The 17,583-nt window shown below is 46.6% G+C and overlaps 1 long non-coding RNA gene across 1 annotated transcript; it reads right to left on the bottom strand.

Moving 5' to 3' along the window:
* Positions 1-17,119, bottom strand: LOC125758411 (uncharacterized). Its single transcript, XR_007416031.1, has 3 exons — positions 16,995-17,119; positions 3,159-3,338; positions 1-81 (listed from the first exon to the last, which is right to left on the bottom strand). It is a non-coding gene; the product is annotated as an uncharacterized LOC125758411 (long non-coding RNA).
* Between the last annotated feature and the right edge of the window lie 464 nt (positions 17,120-17,583).

Here is a 17,583-nt window from a genome sequence, read left to right as displayed (position 1 = left end):
CGCGATCTTGTGCGCGGTGTCATTGATGACAAAACCGACGGCTATGTCGAGCTTCTTGATGCTGGTCTTCGATTCTTCAACCTGTCGGGGAAGGCGGATAAAATTATCACGCGGTACCTTTCCCAATTCTTAGAATCGTATGAGCGGCTTAATGGCGATTTAGTAAGCAGCTGATTATAGCGCAATAATGGCAGATTCCAAGTTAAGCTCTCCTAATTTTCCCAAGAAAAGAAAAAAAGGTGAGGACGTTGATCAGGACTGCAGCATTCGCGTTAAAGCCTTCTCTGTGTTTAGCAGAGCTATGAAGTGAAAGGGCTGAAAAAAGCGTTAAACACAATTGGATGCATCTATAATAAAAGGTAGGTAGCATCGAAGCACGTCAAATGGGACATCACGTGATGATAACACGTGTCACTGAACTACAATGGACACGGCGTATGACAGTTTTGTGACAGGATGGCTAGCCGGGCTTGTTGGCACTACTTATTCATACAAAAACGTAGATCGCAGACAGACAGACGCACGACGAAGAAGGTAAACACACACCACAGGCACTCACCGCTCACCCCAAGCGCTTGTGGCGTGTGTACCCTCTTCGTCCTGCTTCTGTATATTTGCGCTCGAAGTTTTTATATGATCATGACACTTTCGTTGTCACCGATCTTACGTGTGGCTTTTACATTGGAGCAAGTAGCTGCTTGACGAGACTTTGCGAAGGTTTAATTAACGCCTGCTTCGAAGGCGCTTGGTCGCTCAGCCTCGCCATAGGTGGCGCCTCGGCTTGCCCGTCTGTGCATGCGCTTCAGCGCAAGCGACAGGCTGAATCCACTCATCCAGTGGATATAGTGTAAAGTCTGGTGCTCTGACAAGGAGGTTGACGACATCTTTACCCCAGAAAGCGCGTCAGGGCATTGTTTCGCGCCCGGTCGTCAGCATCAGCGGCAGGCATCTGACACCTGTGCGGCGACGCTGGAAGAGGAAGTTGAGAAGTGACTGAGTGGCTATCTGGTGGGAACCAGCTAGTCGACGGCAGGCAAACATGCGCAGGTGTCCACAGATCGCGTGAGAAGGTATGCCGCAATGGCCTGGTCGCGATGGGCCCGCTCGTTTACCGGAAAGACGGGTGAACATGATCGAGGGAGCTGGGCGGCGCCACTATTGTGTAGTGTGACAGTGTATACTTTGGGGAATGTCATTTGTCATCCGTTTGCCTCGTCTCTCTCACGCAGGTGGCTTAAAGACTGCGGAAAGGGAGAGAGGGGAGACCATCGGCAGACGATATTACAGTCGGCCCAACCAGGCTACTGAGTATTCTTGATATGCCGTGGGGAGAACGGGAAGGAGCAATCAATGTATTAGTGTCTGGCTCCCGGCTCCCCACGGGGGTTCTTGTCGCAGGAGCGGTGCTATGTACTTTCGGCTCTGCCGAGTTATGTAGCAGAAGTCCCAATGCAAATAACGGCCGTGTAACCTTGCATATGTTTTCCATAAAGTCAAGTTGTTGGCTAAGAAAGGACTGGTCTCAACACTTGGGAAGTGGCAGCAACCACGACGAGGCAGTGCAACGACCTGCCACTCCCTTCTGCACTGACAGCGGTACGCCAGCTGGGACAGCACTACTCGAAAGAATAAGATGGATTGGGGAGAAGCTCGTATTTAGTTATAGCTACACGACAGGCTGCAAAGTCTCGAGCCAAGGCAAAGCTGCCCGCCGAAACACTGGAGCAAAGGGAGGCTGGATTATCTAATTCTGGAGAAGCTTACCAAGCGCGGAAGCGTGCCAACGTCGAAGCAATTGCAGCCGCTGCGTTTGTAGATAGTCTTTGCAAAACCAAGCCAAACATAGATTTCGCTCTTGATCGCTAAATTTACAACAGTTAAACCTGAGCCAATTCTAATATTCCTTTATAGTCGTGGAGCATACTTACACGAAAAAAATATATTAGTAGAATAGAGACGATTGAGGGAAGCGTTGGCGGTGGGTCTTTTTTGCGATTACAATTTTTGCAGCCACGCTAGCTCCGCAACCCTAAAGACTGACCCTCCAGGTGTAATCTGCGCATGCGCCGTCAGCTGGTCAGCGATGTGATGATAGCGATGCCGTCATCGACGGTATGAATGCGCGTTTAGTGTCATTGTAATTGATCACAAGTGAAGACATACTAAAGGTAACAAAAGATTCTCTTTCTGCAGTAGTTGGAATTCTGTTCTATTTTTAGACATTGTATTCAGATCTGCTCTGAGCCTGTTTAATCAGGGAGTTTCAGTGTTGTAGAAGGGTTGATAGGCGGGCTGGTTGGTATAAATTCATTATGGAAACTTGGCAGCGCAAACAAAGGGGAGACAGAAGGAGCGGGGCGCAAACAAGCACAGAGTGAAACTTGGATTTATTCACGGAAGGTATATATACCACAAAAATAGAAGAGGGGAGAGAGAAATGCACGAGGGAAGGGTTGACCGAAATCGAGTGTCGTCCAGAGGAAACGCACGAGGGACCCTTCGCTCATGGATTTCACTTTCGCCTGGTGTTGTTTTTGTACATATTTCTTTTTAAGAAATATGTACAAAAACATATTTGTACATATTTCTTTTTAAGTTTTAAGCCTGCGCTTGTTTCTGTCCCGCTCCTTCTGTGTCCGTTTGTGTGCGCTGTCAAGTTTTCATAATACATTTCGATGTTCAACGTGCACATCAAAAGAGGGGTTGTACTCGACCGCCTAGTTGACGCTACCTCCAAAGAGGAGGATACAACGTTTATCAATGAGAAGAAGAAAGAAAAATAAATAAAAATAAAAGGAGGGGTAATTTCAAGGGTGGGTTCCCCATTCCAGGACGCCAGTGGCCGCCGCTGCTCGCCCGGCTTGATCCAGGAGACCCCTTTGGGTCTTCAGCTCAGTTCGGGCGAGGACGGCCTCCCAAGCCTCCCCCAGGCATCGTGAGTATCAGAGGCGACTGTGCCTCCATAGGTTTGCTCTGACATTCCCATGTGACGTGCTGCAGCGTCGGTCGCGACTCGCACCATGGACATTGGTTCGGACATATATTGGGGTTTATATGATGAGACCTTTCCAAATGTGGAAAATATCATAGTGTAAGTTTAGAGACGAAATGTAAAATCGAGCCCATGCGTAAGCGAACTTGTGGCTAGCATTGCGTACCACGCGACTTGCGTTGACGGAAATGAGGACGCCATGGGCCTTGGCGCTCTTCGCCTGCTGGATGAGCTCGTCGTTGGAGGTGTTGTCGCAGCGCTCCAGCAGCACCACTTTGCCCTCGAAGCCGCGGCGTTCGTAGTCGCAGTCTGTGTCGTTGAGCGTGTTCAGGAACGGACGGTATTCCTGTGCATGTGCACACAAATAGAGGTTCACGAAAAATGAAAGCCGGTACACCAAGCGTTGCGAGCGATTACAAGAGTTAACGTTCTGCTGAACCTACTTGAACGGCAATATAACCTACGGGGAAACACGTTGTGGCATTTCAGAGCGCCGTTGAACACAATGCCATAGCGTCCTGACAGGTATTGTCTTGCAAACGTAAAGGCCTGACCAGGAGTAGGCGTTGCAGCGCGTGGCGCGCAGACTCGGCGCCGCGCCGTCTCCCAATGGAGAGAGCTGGCGCGCAGCTTCGTATAGCCGCGCGCCCTTTCCCTTCATAAGGAGAGGGCGCGGCGCCGAGTCTACACGTCACGCGCTGACGCGCTGCAACGCGTACGTGTGGTCAGGCCTTAACGTTACCAGAAGTACCGACGTCGGCGCTGCAGGCGTTTCAGCTTTTATGGTGCGCAAGATGAGTGAAAGGGAAGTTACAGTTTTGTCTTAAAGACAGGGCACTGATAACAATAGCAATGCACCTAACATCTATGAAAGGTTCGTTCATTTCTGGTTAATTTGAGTTTCAGGTTCTTTTCAGATCTTTCGCAAAATATTTTCATATATGTTTCATAAGATATAAAAGGAGGTCGCAGAGCACGTTGGTGAGAGTGGGCATCCAGTAAGAATATACATTGATTTTTATTCCCGCTTAACTAGCAGAATACAGTGATCTTATAGTTAAGTTATAGTTAAGTGGAATATTATATAAAATAAATCTAGCACAGCTTGCGAATGAGGTCCGTATTCTGAAACGCTCCTTACCTCAGACCATTTCCTTACCTTACGTGAGGAGCCCTTCATGCCTCCTTATCTTAAGGAGCTCCTTGAGGGAGCCAGCGTATTCTAAAAGCTTCCTTCAACCTTCCTTTCCTAAGGGCCGCCTCAGTAAGGTAAGGCGCGTGTTTCACAAGTCTGGGATCGAGAGTACGTGTGAAATACGGACTAAACATCCGTTTTCAAGCAAGAATAAGGAATATTTTTTAGGCATAGCGATGAATAATAACGTGTACACTGCTTTTGTGGGAAATACTCACTAAACGTCCGTTTTCAAGCAAGAATTAAGGAAAAATGTTTGTGCATAATGATGAATGTGTACACTGCTTTTTCGCGATATGGGTGCACAGCCTTTTCCATTTACTTAACTTTCGCCTGTTGCAGAAGACAAAAACAGGATGGTCGAGCAACCTTGGAGCTCATTGCGTTCATTGATGCATTTCAACGGCCTTTTATGTGGGAGCGAGTAGTAAAGATCGTTTAAAGAATTGAAGGCGTGGGTGAAATTGATTTTCATAACCGAGCAGAGTTAAGCTTGTGAAATCTCCTCACTATGGTGCAAATTTGACTCGAATGTACTTATGTCCAAGTAAATTATTATGTTTAAATTCAAAACAAGGGCGCGTCTATCGGGTCGTGCATCGCGCCTTCGTGGATTGACCTGTTTTTTTTTTTTGCTAAACGAGGAAATCTTACAGCAGCGGTTCCCAGGAAACCAAGTCCTGATAATATTCAGATATATGTGCACTATTTCTTAGTAGTCTTACAGTGTGGTGCCTCGGAGTTGCATTCTGAGTTGTCACAAATGGTCGGAATATTTGAAGAATGTCGCCCGTCGTCATAACGCGTGGTATTCCCTTCTAGGATTCTGCTGGACATATGAACTAGGCTCGTACAAGCTCAACTCCGCACAGTAAGCTTGTCAAGAGGTTTATTGTTCGGGCTTGCTTCTACAACGCATTAAAATAGTCATGCTGCCACAGAGTAGACGCCAGCTTTCAGGCACAGGTCACTTGCCTGTATCACGACGGATTACTAATCTCAGTGGCTGAGATAATGCGCAGAAAAGGACGGTTTTCTGGGCATACATTGTAGCGCATGCGGCTGCACCCCTGTGTTCGCTGAGACCAATGTGATTTCTCTTACCCGGACGACCGCACCTGTCTCATTGTGGAAGCAGCCCGCTTGGCATGTGAAGAATGCCATTGTTAGCCTAATCCAAACAAGAACTGCCATTCCTGGAAGACGGCAGCACGAACGGTGGGCGATGAGGGGGGCCTACCGTTTCGCGTTCCTTGAGTCTGTTCTTTTTTTCTCTATTCCTGTAAAATGTCTTGTCCTCTTCGCGCTGCGTAATCTTAACGAAAAACGTTGACAATCGTTTGGCCGCACGCTCAAAAACACGCCTGCCAAGCAATTTTTCAACAACGACGAGGATACAATTAGAGCGAGCTTGTGCAGAAGTGCAAGGCATCGATCCAAAATAAGAAATCGGACACACTGTCGCTGACAAAGTACTGCAGAGAAGCGTCCTTTCAGTGCAAGTAGCAAGGTAAGGAGGCCTTAAGGTAGCCCTAGAGCTACCTTAACTTGAGGGAGCACCAAGGAGGGCCTCAGTGAGGGAACCTTAGTAAGGAGCGTTCCAGAATACGTGATAAGGCGTCCTCAAGCAGTTAAGGCCCCCTCACTGAGGTAAGGAGCGTTTCAGAATACGGGCCTCAGGCCCGTATTCTGAAACCGATCCCAGTACCATCGGCTCAGCAGTCGAGCACTGTAATCACTAGACCAGCCGCGGCGGTCTAGTGATTACAGTGCTCGACTGCTGAGCCGATGGTACTGGGATCGAATCCCGGCCGCGTCGACCGCATTTCGATGGAGGCGAAATGCTAGCGGCTCGTGTACTTATATATATGTGGACGTTGAAAAGCCCCAGTTCGTCCAAAAACCGCAGCCCTCCACTACGGCATCCCTTATAATAATATCGTGGTTTCGGTACACGAAACCCCAACAACTATTAAATTGCGAATAAAACGTGACTGATAATACAACAAAAGCAATGGTTAAGGCACTTACAAAAGGGCAAGCGAATAATGCTCATAAAGTGAAGACCGGTCACGTAAAAAAAATTGGACAGTGTGAAACTAAAACCGGGAGAAACAAAAAAGGAAATGAACAATACGAAGACATCAGCGTAAGTGAATGGATTAGGTATATCTATAATCGTAGTTAACATGTGGTTTTATTGTCACTCTATGTTTAAGTAAACGTTCGCGTACTGAATGAATTAACGAGCATGGCGTCCGCGCGCGCAGGCAAACACAAACGCATCTCGATTGATAACTCCGAGCACTGGCTTTCACAACGCTGGCGCGATGTACACAGGATATAGAAGTGAATCCACGGAACGAAGCAACGCCAGCGAGAGAGAAGTGCTTTATTGTCGAAGGAGACGGCATTGTTCTCGGCAACCCTTGCGGGAGCACGGCTCATCCCAAATGTTGGCAAACGCATGCCCGGGACGGCTTCCGGTTTTGTCCGCCGACGTAGCCTACTAGCACTGGCGGGGAAGACTAGCCTTGGCGAGTAGCCCGCAGATTTTGAACACTTTTCTTCCCGTGTTTCGCCAAGTACTTCAAATAAGTATTCTTCTAAGCCAGTGGTTCACAAGTGTTGGATCGCGGACACCGGGGGCCCGCGAAGCCATTTTTGTGAGTCCGTGAAACCTATCCTCCAAAAAAAGAAACAAAAACAATACAGAAACGTTTTTTTTGTTTTTTTTTGTTGTTTTGGAGGCACACCATGTCCCGTGACCGGGACCCCTTCTGTTTTTTTTTTGTATGTTTCACCGCGTAACGTTTTTGCATTGCGGCGGAGCTAACTTACGTTTCGCCTTCTCCATGAGATGGTTGTAAAGCTTTTGTTTCAGTTTTCTACGACATATGCACGCGCGTTTACTTTCTCTAGGGTTGCATATTTGAAGAGCAAACATAGCTAGAAACAGGTTGAATGTGGCTGCGGGCCGCCCAACTTATTGACAAGCTGTTGAGATCGAATTGGCGTTGTACTTTTGTTCGACCATTCTTTGCCAGGGAGAAATAAAAGGCACCTATTTCAGGTGGCATGTTGTGTTAATTTATGAAACATACCCCCACCCTCGCTTTTTTTTTTCTCTCACTACAAGCGGTCCACCATCACTTTCCACTGGTCTACAAGAGGTCCCTGAAGCATTCATGGCTGAGAGCGGCTGTTCTAAGCACTAACACAACATTATAAGAGGTACCCTTGAATTTTAAGCGCCTTCCTTTTACCTGAAAAGTGAAAGCGCAAGAAGAGGCTCTCTTTACTTCGACAAAGCATAAACTCATGCTTTCCGCTTCGGGGTTACAGATTGGTAAATTAGTGAGCGGAAGTTTCTTAGGCTAGAACGCTTGCATCTATCGTCTATATTAGGGGTCTCAAACTCACCTCAGACAGCGGGCCGCAGTCCCGAAATTTAGTTCCGCAAGGGCCGGGAAGTGATAAAGGTAGATGCGAGAAGGGAGGGCGGGGGGGGGGGGAGGGGGGGGTTGTACAAATTGTCAGCATACGTCGCCATGTGAAAGAAAAGCTTTCCCCTATCTCATATACGGGCCCTTTCTGAATGAGACTTGATGCCAGGATTCCAACATATGTCTATATACCGATCTTCAAAATGACTAACATCTGGACGCCGACTCTGATATATAGTTATTTCACGATCACGTTTCAACACATGGTGACCACGTGGGGTGCCTCACGAAAACAATGCCTGTCATGCCTGTGTAGCTCACGAACATGCTTATGTGCGGCGAAGACATTCCTGTGCGAGCCGCAAGCGAGAGGTTCGCGGGCCGCGTGTTTGAGACCCATGGTAGAGCGTACTAGAATATAACCCTAGTTCGCGCTTTATTGTTGAGAAAACACCAAGTAGACGTACCAAACCAGGAAGTAAAAGAAAAACGTAGGCATGTGGAGGATGGCTCTATTAAAAGAACATGGCTATTCATATTATGTATTTGTTGCGTTGGTGATATTGAGGTACCCGGTTGTCCTATAATGCGTAATTTCGCTGAGAAAAGCGTCGGCAACCAGCCCACTTGTTGAGGCACTTCGGCTTCGTAATCCGATTCCACTGCTCGCTTTCGTGTGCTCATTTGCCATGTGAAATCGTAATCTACCCGAAAGTTTGGAACTTCGTGCATTTCGTACGATAATAGCGAACGCTTTCCCATACTACTATGAATTTCGAACATATTCAAGCGAAGCTTGTATTCCGACATGTGAAGGTGATGGTGGTGGTGCTAAACAAAAACGAAAAAAAAAAAAACCCCTCCCCATCAACAGCTGGCGCGCACCAAAGAAATAAATAAAACTGAATAGGTTTTCTTTCCTGGGGTGCTATGCAGGATGGCCCGAGTTTGGCGAAACTCGGGATCTTTCCGAGCTCTGGCGACACCCCCTATTAAACGAGCTAATAGTACGTGAAGGTGAAATACATCCCTCAGCGCGCGCTCTGTTCCATTGGTTACGATGGAATGCGGCGTCACGTCAAGGGCGGTCGAGAAGGTTGGGTGGTGTCGTCAAACTAGAGGCACCTTCTTTCATTTGTTTGTCGTTTCACGGAGTGCAGAAGTGCACCCATGCAAGAAAAGTCACAGAAAGTTCGACTAACTATATTTTTATGTTTTCGCGGGGCGTTTGAATCCATTTTCAAGCGTTTAATGTCTGCACTAAGCATCCTTCAGAATAATCAGCACCGTGGCCTCCGAGATTAGTTCCGACCGAGCGCCTTACAACACCGCGGCTAGAGCTAATCGTCGAGGCCACGTGTATAATCACCATGGTCGGCCTCTACATTCTAGCGCGTTGTTCGGCCGCCGCGCGCCCTCCTCGTCCTTTTATTAATCGTCTGCTCGCTCCCCGAGCAGGTGCGGCCGGGTGATAAGCTAATTGGCTGAGTGGTATACCTAGCTAAGTCAGGATATGCTATGACGAAGCTGATTAAGCCAAATCATGCTAAGGCCGAGCTAATTAAGCCACGTCTTACTAAGACCATGCCAATCAACAGTGTAAAGCTAAGAACAAACTAATTAAGACTATTCTTATTAACACGACGCTAATTAGGAGCGTGTAAATAAAACCAAGATAATACCGAGATCATGGTAATAATTATAGTGCAGATTATGATTATGGTAATTACCTCTGTACTATTCAGGACCTTGCGAATTAAACCTGAGTTATTAATGTCGTGTAATTAAAACATTAACAATTAATACAGGACTATTCAGTATAATCTTAGTTAATACCGAGCTAATTAGGGTCATGCTAATTAGCACTACGTTAATTAGGAGCACGCTAATTCAAACCAAGCTAGTTAAGAACATGCCAAGTACATGGTAATTATAATTACTCTAATTAGCATTATGTTAGGTACGTTCGTGCTAATGAGGACCTTCATAATGAAGTCTGATTATTAATGCTGTGTTAATTAAAACATTACGATTTAAGACATGGCTATTCACTGCCATGTTAATTAAGGCCTAGCTAATCAATAGCACAAATATTGATACCGAGCTCATTACTCTGAAGCAGACCAAGCATACTTAGTAGACGAGACACGTAATAAGCTCGAAGAAGCTAGGTGACCACAAGCTCCTCCGATGGCCGCAGCTTGTACAAGTAGTGCAAGCTGACCAAATTATTTTATATGCAAAGAAGCTGCTGAGTACCGTCCACTGCATGAAACACTTGACAAGCACACTGGCACTATGACAGTCCCGAGTTGAACTGGGGCCTTTTCAGAATCAACGAGTTTGTGCCCGAGTTCGCACGTCAATCAGTTTGATTGACAGACACCCACGGCAAAGATCGGGTCCGCCCATCGCGTTTGCTCTTGCGGAGGAGCAGTGCTCACGACGCAACGCCAGCGACCGGCACGATTAATCTATCAGCTTAATCGCACAGACTATGCACACACGCACGAAGAACTAAAGGTCATATCATCACGTGGCTACGATGTCTCGCATTCAACTTCACCGCGCTCACGATGTACCACTCACAGCCACGAAGCGAGCGCCCCTGGTGGGATTTGCGGACAGAAATGTCATTATTTACTTGTTCGTCGAGACATTGTTTCTACCGATTTGTTACTACAGAAAAATCTTCAGAGAAGTAATGTAAGTATAGCAGTAACCTGTCCATTTATTTGTCTGCAATATTCCAGAGAAGCGAAACGAGCTGCACCAGAGTGCTGCGTGTGCACCCTTGTTGCCTTCGAGAGTGGAAATTTCCATGCTGCAGGTGGAACGAAAGAATTCCCCGAAAGAGGACAAACGCCCACGAACACGCCCATGGGAGGCGCGATGAACAGTTGGCAAAAAGATAGCGCGACAATCACGCTGACGTCACTACACTGTCAAAATGTTGACTGAGTGGCGGCGCTCACGCGTTCGCACGCGGTGTTCCTTTGAAAATCGCGGCAAATGCCGCACATGCGTATGTGACGCCATGCTCGTTCTTGTAGCCGTTTTTATCAACGCTGCTATGGCGTGCTCCGCACCGTCTTCCTGTCATGACCACCGTAATACGAGCTCGGAGCAAACTCGTGTGCCCGAGAAGCTCGGGCCATCCTGCATAGCACCCCTGGGCTGAGGTTTCAACCCAGGTACCCCCGTCTGATAGCGAGTACCTCGGACGATTACACTCACAGAAGAGATCGAGTAAAAAGGGATTCTTGTACCACAAAAATAATCGTCATGTGCTTGCTTGCGTTTCCTTTCTTGAAAACTCGGCGCTGGCCACTTTTCTACCAAGAATGCCATGTGACGCTGATAGCGCACATGCCGTTCGTGACCAAAAAGTGCCGGGCACGCGGCGATAATGCAAGGAAAGGCCCGCTAGATAGATGACGATTATTGTTGTGGGACAAAAAGACGCCATTTTTACTCGATCTTTTCTGCGAGTGTAGGCTACGCGCCCACGCTCTCCTAATGTGAACTGAACGAATGGTTTCGATGCAAAAAACAACTGGAAAGCAGTTCACATGGTGCTTCATTGGAATTTTCGTGTTGGCTGACTGAAAACGAACCGCTGGACAACGCGTAAGGTCGATATCAGGAATTGCACTTTTCAGGAAAATTCCGAGTTCGAGGAATTTGAATTTCTAACCCGCGTTTCCATGACCGCGTGATGGTCCTTTCTTTGGGCCTTTCTACAGGCTGACAAACGCTGGAAAGAACATGTAAGACACGCCACTTCAGCCCGAAAACAGCGCTCCGGGGACGGCCGCTACCTATAAAAGGCATTTTTAGCTGAGTGCTTACGGTCCGCTCCGGTCAGACCGGCATATGCTAGCTATTTATAGAAACGCGTAGAAGGAACTGCGGTGCGCGTGACGCGAATTACACAAGAACGCATAGAAGGAACAGTAGCGCGCGTGCGCAGAACGATCGTGCGAGCAGCGGAACGTACACTCGGGGACAACTTTCTGTGGCAATGGAGCGAAAGCTACGCGGGGCGCAGCTATACTGTTCTGTGTTACTGCGCCAATGTAGTTCCCGATAAACAGGTTTCGGTTTCAGTTTCGGCGCGGAAGATACGCAATTGCTACGGTTCATTTTTTCGCGTGTGCCCCGCCGTTGAGTGCGTTTAACCAGGATCACTGAAAATGATCTACGCAGTTCCCTGCACTCTTCCGCGGGACGCTACACCTCCACGGTGCTGTGCGTAAGCGGCGCTCAGCTAAAAGCATCTAATAAAGCGGAGCTCTTACGCTATGAGTGAGCATTGTGCAATGAGAAAGAAAGAAAGAAATAAACAAACAAAAGCAGTAGGTCAGGCGCGCCCACGCCAAACTTCGCTTGCCACATTTCCTCGATATGGGAACGCTCCTGAATTTTTTATAAGCACACATATAGAGTGCATGTATCTACGCAGTTGGCATAGAAACATGGGGACGACCAAGCGATGCGTAAGCGTTCAGTACTAATCAACTGAGCGCCGCTTACGCACAGCACCGTGGAGGTGTAGCGTCCCGCGGAAGAGTGCAGGGAACTGCGTAGATCATTCTCAGTGATCCTGGTTAAGTACACACAACGGCGGGGCACATTACCTACTAGCCACCCGCGCTGCAGTGCTTACAAAGCTGCATCATCCATCTACATATCTGCACTTAAATCTGCTAAAGATAACTTTCTTACTAACGTTTTGCCGTCTATGTTACAAAATAACGCAAGAAGATTTTGGCGAGTCATTAATCCCCCATCCGACGATAATATCACCTTTACTGATTTATCCGGTAATGAAATAAGCGAAGCCCATTGCGCTGCTGTTCTTAACGAATATTTCATTAAAAACTTTTCCGTAGATAACAGTAATGAATTACCTAGCACGCTTTCACAGGGTTATTCACCCATGCCATCAGTGATCATCGAACCTCTAGGAATTGTACGACTCATTGAATCACTCAAAAATGATTCTTCTGCCGGTTACGATGGTATTGCCACGTGCGTTTCCTATTATCACTTTTGCTGTATTCGGTTTTTGCCCACAAAGACTGTCAGCAACGCTCAGCGCAAGCCGCGCCTCATTGTTCGAGAAGCTTCGCGATTGTTGTAGATTGTTTTGTTAAGATTGCGCGCGTACCGCGAACAGCCTAGATTATTCGAGAGCTTGCGCGACCACCAGTGATAAGACTGGAATATTCGACGTCGCATGTATAAATGCCGACGCACTTCACCACTTGTCAGTTGATCGACGGTCGACGCTCTGTTCGCCGCCATCAGTGCATACAGTGTGTATTGCTGTAAATTAACTTTCCGTTTCTCGGCCACAAGTTCGGCCAAATAAAGAGTTTCATCTTGGATACGTCGCCTGCGGTCTTCGTCGACATCACGACCACGTGACAGTATTAACACAGAATTTTTGAAAAATACTAGCGCTTACAGTTCCATTGCACTAACCAGAATTTTTCAACAGTCCCTGGACACTTCTACTGTTCCTAGTCAATGCAAAATCATGAAAGTCGTTCCACTCCATAAATCCGGTAATAAAAACTGTTCGACTAATTATCGTCCTATTTCTCTGACTAGTATCTGTTGTAAAGTACTCCAGCATGTCATATTCACTAACCTAGTCATTTTTTTAGAATTAAATTCATTCTTCACGTCAGCACAGCATGGCTTTCGCAAAGCATATTCATGTGAAACGCTGTTCATATCCTTCACACATCACTTACATCAAATTCTTGATAAATCATCGCGTGCCGACTGCATTGTTTTAGATTTTTCTAAAGCTTTTGACAAGGTTTGCCATAGACTGATCCTTTAGAAACTACAGTAACCAAATCTTGACGGTAACCTCTTAAAATTGATTGAATGTTTTCTCACTATCAGGTCACAATTTGTTACTGCAAACGGTCACAATTCTTCTTCTCGCGAAGACATTCCGGCGTTCCGCAAGGCTCCGTCTTAGGCCCCTTATTGTTTCTCATTTACATAAATGACCTCTCATCTGTTATATCATCTACCATTCATCTCTTTGCAGACGACTGTGTTATTTTTCGGGAAATTACTAACGATAATGACGTCAGTGTATTAGAATCTGACCTTAACGCTACAACTAACTGGTGGGAAAATCGGCTAATGACCTAAATATTAAAAAATGCAAAATCATGCGTGTGTCCAGAACTGCCACAACCCCGCCTCCTTACTATCTTAATGACATTCCTCTCGATTCTGTTAACTCTTACAGATATCTTGTAGTTCACATCACCTCCAATCTAAACTAGTCACCACATATTGAATACATTATTAACAATGCTAACCGCATGCTTCGTTATTGACGACGTAACTTTTCTAATGCTCCACGTGACTTAAAACGGGCTTGATAAAACACTAATAAGGTCCAAGCTAGAATATGCGACAGCCGTGTGGGACCCCAGCTACGATAATTTATTAACTTCCCTTGAACTAGTGCAGAATAAGTCCGTTCGTTTTATATTGTCTAACTATAACAGAACTGCGAGCCTAACAACTATGGAAACTTCCCTTGCGCTCCCTTCTCTAACACCTCGTAGAAAAGTTTCTCGTTTAACCCTGTTCATAAGATATATCACCATTCATTCCTGCACGACCAGCTACTTCTTCGCCCATAGCACATATCCCGCCGCATTGATCACCGTCCCAAAGCAGGCATCCCTTCATGTAACACGAAAACTTTCTTCACTTCATTCTTGCCACGTACGTACATCAAAGGAGTGAAACAGACTTCCCGGTGATATTGTTTCCATAAGTGATAATCACTTGTTCCGTACTGCATTAGCCAGCATTGTATGATTAGGCTTTTTTATTGTTGTTGTATTAGCTAACAATGTATAATTATGTTCGGTGATGTATTAGTGCCGTATGTATTAGCTAACACTGTAATATACCAGTTTCAGTTGTATGATCCTACTGTATTCACTGCTTTTTGTTTTTTGTTCAATGAATTTTCTCTAACCCACCCTCCTCTGTAATGCCACTTGGCCCTGAGGGTAAATAAATAAATAAATAAATAATAAATAAATAATAAATAAATAAATAAATAAATAAATAACTGTTTAGTACTAATCGCGTTTACTACGAAGTGTGCTAAGCGTTTAGTATGAAGTATTTCGTCGTCGTATGATGATGTGCTGAAGCGAGCGTACGCTCTTTGTTACCGACGACACCCAGTACCATGCGCTCATATTTCCGGCGCGCGCTCAACGTTCCGGCCTTGCGTAGAACGTTGCTGCTGGACGTGTGGCCTCCTCGCTCAGCTCCGGCAGCGCGCTGCCAGAGCGAATCGTCGTGGCCACGTCAGATGACACGTCGTCTCTGATCTTCCTAGAGTTCGTCAGCGTCTCGAACTGCCCACCGGCACGTCCCGCGGCTAGCGAAGCGCCTGTAGCATTGCACCTTCGCAAAGTGAAAATTTTCCCGATGTGTACCATGCTACAGGTGCACCCGACATGTTGTTCTAAAGAGGGCTTTTCTTCCACCATCACGCAATATGTCTTAGAAAGTGCTCGTCTTTTACATTTGTCTTGTAGCGCTGGTACAACGCATTCATACCTCTCATATCGTGCATATATGCGCGGGGGTGCCGAAAAGTCCCTGGCTTTGCCACCTTGCATTTACAATGAAACCATCAACGTGGTACCACATAGCATACTCATATCTCGTTAAGGAACTGTGCAAGTATTAGGTGCGTCTTGTTTTCAGAAGTATTTTTGAATCTGAGATTGAACTTGAGATGGGAGAAGCACAAGCGAGTTTCATGCCTGTGAAGTTACGGGGCGCGTCATGAAGTTTTTACATCTCCAGGGAAATTCTGGGAATTATATTCAAACTGAGGTGTTGCAAACAGTTGTGGAGGAGTGTCGTTCCTACAGCACTGTTAAAAACCTGAGTTTCTCCTTTCACGACAGGACATTTAGCCACTAAAGATGAACCCCGTGTGGGCACCCCACAGTCTCAACAGATCAGGCAACAAGCGATGCTGCCCATAAGCAGATTCTTTAGGATGGGCTGATATCCGCCAGGAATACTGGACATACCCTACACATGCGCAAGCTTTTAGCGTAGCGTGTGCCGAAATACTTGCAGAGCGAACAGAAAGGGGCACTAGTTCAGATATCCAGAGCTGCTTAGGGTCATTTTGATGATACAAAAGAATTTGTAAATAAGTTAGTAACCGACGATGAATCCTGGCTCCTCATTAAAGAATCCGAAAGCAAGGAGCAAACGAATGACTGAGGCCTCCACGACCGACTATGTTCCGCACCCAAAAATCGGCCCACATTGTCCGGGACAATGACGGTGTTATTCTGGCAGATTACCTGTCACAGGGCTGCAGTATAACCAGATTGTAGTCCGTGAGCCTCATCGACGAAATCAATGAGGCAATCAAAACGGTACTCTGGGTAATCATGACCAAATGATCATTTTGCAGTGGGACAATGCACCTTAGCATACTGTTCCAAAGTTGTGGTTTCAAAATGAAAGAACCTGGGTTTCCAGTGGGTCCACCATCCTCCCTTCAATTGACATGACCTAGGTGCTTCATCCGTTTTTAACTTGCAGGGTCGGTATTTTGACCGACCCTACAACTCCATGACCGACCCTAGAAACCCGTGTACGGTCGGTATTTTGACGACATACACGTTGCGCCTCAGGAACCTTGCTGAAAGCTGGTTTGACGACCCATCACGATTTTTTTACGTCGACTAAAAAACTAAAGCAACGATGTAAGTAGTGCATCAGTATGAGGGGTGAATATGTTTAATGCATGTCTACTTACACAACTCTGACTTGATTATTTCTTTGCAAAGCAAGAAACTTTTCAGTCCACCGTCGTGTATACTCATCCTCTGCAAGCGTGGGTGTTCAGTTCAGTGGGTCAAACACTCGGTTTCGGAGGACGGGATGCTATGTTCCAAGCCCACCGCCACCAGCATGCGTCATTTCTCTTTGTACATTTAATTCTTTATAGTGATTCTTCTTACGCCAGACACGAATGAGCACAAGTTTCTCGTTGATTCGGCAAACAAATGCATATTCATCTGGTACATTCCGCAAACCCGCATATTCTTTTCAATACTGGCAGCAGCACGTCTGCGGTGCTGTACACAGACGTGCGGCGGGACCTTTGCTTGTCGTGCGTTGATTACTAACACCCTCATTTTGATTGCGACCCTTGCCCTCCTTCAGCTATCTATTGTGAAAGATTTTACGCGACGCATTTCAACCTGCTGACGCTTAACTAATTATACACACATGTCCCGCATCGGCACCAGGCACTTTCACTCACCGCGTCTTCTTCCTTCTTGGGAATGTCCTTGATGGCGGGCACGAAGGCGGCGCAGAAGAACACCGGGCTCGAGTTCTCCGCCTTGAGCAGGAGCACCGCGCTGTCCAACCGGTTGCTGGCGCCAACAGTCTGCACAGGTTTCAGCCTAGTTATGTCTCAGCGTGCTATATAAGTCTAGCAAAGTTTAGTATTCGTGGCCTCCTGTCTACCGTGGTCTGTAGGGCGGCATTCACGTTAGTCAGCAAAAGAGTACATTATTTAAAAACTGGCTCCGAGTTAATGCGCAATGCTGGTCGTGTCACGTCCTCGAAAGTTATGAAGAAACCTTATATGCATAGTCTGACAAAAATTTGGAGGCACAAAGGAACAAGGACAAGAAATGACAGGACTGGTGCCATTTTTGGCACCAGTCCTGTCATTTCTTGTCCTTGTTCCTTTGTGCCTCCAAATTTTTGTCAGCCCATGCACCAACTAGCCCAAGAACGCGTTTTAGCTTATATGCATATGCGGGGTCAACGCAAAAGAAATGAACAGTGATATAAAATTTGCTGTTGCGCACGTGTGAAGCATCATCAACATGTCAGCTATG

This window comes from Rhipicephalus sanguineus, chromosome 4 (genome assembly GCF_013339695.2).
Source record: "Rhipicephalus sanguineus isolate Rsan-2018 chromosome 4, BIME_Rsan_1.4, whole genome shotgun sequence".
Lineage (NCBI taxonomy): Eukaryota > Metazoa > Arthropoda > Arachnida > Ixodida > Ixodidae > Rhipicephalus > Rhipicephalus sanguineus.
The sequence above is the reverse complement of the archived record's forward strand: the minus strand, read 5'-3'. Positions and strand labels throughout refer to the sequence as shown.